The 3,169-nt window shown below is 34.3% G+C and overlaps 1 protein-coding gene across 1 annotated transcript in view; it reads right to left on the bottom strand.

The window, feature by feature from the left end:
- The window catches only part of si:dkey-92j12.5 (multiple PDZ domain protein), a 67,401-nt gene that overhangs the window by 27,930 nt on the left and 36,302 nt on the right, over positions 1–3,169 (bottom strand). The gene's annotated exons all lie outside the window — the stretch shown is intronic.

The following is a 3,169-nucleotide window of genomic DNA, read 5'->3' as shown; positions in this document are numbered from 1 at the left end:
ACTGTTTAGAAAAATATTTTTTTGTGTGTTTTTTGGGGCATTAAGATATTTATTTTGAAAATGCAGCCTTTGAGTATTTATTATAAATTAATTATGTGTCATATATGTTTCTTTATGGACCAATTATTTTTTTTTACTTTTGACAGGAGTACCTTTCAAAATAAAATACTTTCTGTGTCAAATAAAATCGCCCTTATTTACTTGCAATTAGAATTTTCATTCAATTATAAACTTTAGGAGTATTTTGCCTTTGAACAGTAACTAATTACTGTAGTGTTTAAGTACTTAACTTTTTTTTTTTGCTCAGTTATCTGACATGATAAAAATCCAAACATAAATGACAAACCTTTACTCATAAACCAATTATTTAGTCAAATAATTAAGATTGTTATTCAAAGCCAAAAAGCCACAATGGAGGAAGTAGAGTGCCTTTAGTTTTTTTTTAAACCTCGGTTTAAAGAAATTACAGAAAATTATTGGAAACTCAATTAAAAAAGAAGAAAAATCCCCTTTCATTCATTTTAAAGACCATACCTGTGGTTTTGTACCACATTTTTTTGACTTCTAAAAAGCTTGCAGGTCATTTGTCTCAAAAGACTTTATAATTCTACTGTCTGACACATTGATTGACCAATTCTTCTTCTTTAACTTCTGTATTACTACCTATTGAAATAGTATATTATACTTCTGCATAATGTAAAAGTAGGTATATTTTTTTCTCTTAACCTTTCCAATCCACTTCTGTCATAAAAAATGTCTTCAATGTGGAATCAACTGGATTTATTTGACTATTGAAGGTACAAAAAAAAAATTACATTTTTTTTTACTACAAAGGCAAATCTGCTAGGACATTGTAGTAAATGTTTCTTTTAAAAAATGTTCAATTTCCCAAAAATAAAGCTGTTTTCATGCACTTTGTTCCAGGAGAAATCGGATCTGATAATCCACAAAAGGCGTGGTGGTGAACCTTTTCAGTCAGCATGCTGTAACCACTTTGTGGACAAGCAGCTGCATTTATTATGCACTGACTACACTATAACTGACTGAAGGTGAAATCTGATCACACTCGATAAACACATTTTGATCTCAGGGGTAAACACTACACGAGCTGTAAATGTGAGATAAGATCAGCAAAGACACATGCTAAACTGCAAGTGCCAACAAAAACATCAGCCTGAGAAATTCCTCAAAAACAGAAGAAGGATCTGTATCTGCTGGAACCCAGCCCCCCTTTGGATGCCAACACAGTTTAGCAGATATTTTGTGATTAAATAAAATTCTGAACTCAATAAAAAAAAGAAAGAGAAAGAGAATATGTACTAAACTCCTAAAATATGATATTCAAAGGAACGCTTCCTAGCAGCAATTTTAATTTGTTTTCTAGCATTTTGGAACTACACATGGAACAGTTTAACCAAGATGCATTTGCAGATGCCTTTACACAATAGTTTTTTTACTTCAGCAAAGGACAAAAAAACAAGAAAATTGATTTTCAAACAGCAAAATGCCGAAAAAAAACTCTACAGAAAGCTTTTGTTATTTGAAACGGATTTCAAGTGGCCACGATTTGCCAGTTTAAAAGTGAATTTAGGCAGAATCTGCAATTTTTTTGATGAAGCCAATGAATAATATGTTTTTTTTTTTTTTTTTACTTGTGGGCCACAAAGGGTTCTAAAATTTGACAGAAGGGCCGGATCAGGAGCGGATGCGTGGTGTGTTTTGGTAATCCACTTCATTAGAGAAAGAAATAATAGATAATCTGGACAAAAACTTTGTTTACTTTCGATTGAAAATTAATAAACACATTTTAAAACAGAATAGTTTGGGTTTTTTGCTTTAAAACTGTGGATTTAGTTCTCAATTTAGTCCAGGGGACGACACGTGATTGCAGAATAATTTTGTGCTCCTAAACATAATTCGTGTATTTACAGTGTCTCTGTGGAGATGCCAACATTTCAGGGAAAACAAAACACCAATAAGGATTATCAATGGTTTGGTGGAACAGATTAAATAGTTTTAATGGGTTGCATTTGGTCTCCGGGCCGTAGTTTGACCACCCCTGTATATAGAAAAGTGGACGAAGTGACTCCTCCCCCTGTCGCGATACAAACAGGAAGTACCTGCTGGCTCCAAGTATTCAAAATCCCATAGATTTCAAATGAGAAATAAACATCTTATTTCTCACGTATTGTATTACTCAGAATAATAATTCTTGCTCTGATCATTTTTTTTATTCTTTTTTTTTCCTGAAATACAAGTCATTCAATTTATAAAATGGCCAATCAGACACACTTAAAAAAAATAAGCAATATGGTCTGACATCAGATGTTCAAAACGTACAAAACTTTCAAGTGGTAGGGGTGTGGCCTTCCAACAAGCTCACTCCCGATTGGTGAGAGTGGTTACCATAGAAACACTCCCTCAGACCGACTTGGACCAATCGCTGCTTACTGACGAAGTCTGACTTCAAGATCGCGGCATCCGCACAAAATGACGACTGAATTGACTTAATTTCGTTGGAGCCATTTTTGATGGGTGACGTCACTAGTTCTCAGGTATAGTCAATGGTTTAAATGTGTTTCCCTGTGCATTATGGGAAATATCTACACAATTGTGATTTTTGTTTCTCAAAATTAAATAAATAATGCAAATTAATTTTGCAATCCCATCTTAAATATGTGGAATATCTGCACGGTTGGATAGCGTAACAAACTAAATGATGAACTCACACATACAGACAGTATTACATGGATACTCTGCACTTGTTCCAGAAAAAAAGAGCACTGTTAAATTCAAGACTTTGGTGTTTTGCTCAAACCTGCAATTAAGCCAATTAAAAGTAGAAGTCATTTAAAGCTTCCGTTTACTTATTTTTTTTTTTTTTTCGACAACTTTGTGCCGACGTGCTGTTTTTAATTTGTGAAAGGAACTCATTTTTCCATTACGTTTAGGCTGGCAGGGAAAATCTGGAGGATTTGTGCACTATTAAGCTGTGACCAAACAATGTGGACAGCCTGCTTTCTCTGAAAAGAGGTGGTTTGATCGTGACAAACCTTCAAACGTCTCGTGTGTCTGTTTCTGCAAAGCAACTCAGCTGCCTCCACTTGCTCTTAGATTGTCTGAAGTGCTGTCAGAAGGCAGTAAGAGCTTATATGTGTGTGTGGGGGGG

This window comes from Oryzias melastigma, linkage group LG1 (genome assembly GCF_002922805.2).
Source record: "Oryzias melastigma strain HK-1 linkage group LG1, ASM292280v2, whole genome shotgun sequence".
In the NCBI taxonomy this organism is placed as follows: Eukaryota; Metazoa; Chordata; class Actinopteri; order Beloniformes; family Adrianichthyidae; genus Oryzias; species Oryzias melastigma.
Note: the sequence above shows the minus strand (reverse complement) of the source record. Positions and strands in the feature narration are given on the sequence as shown.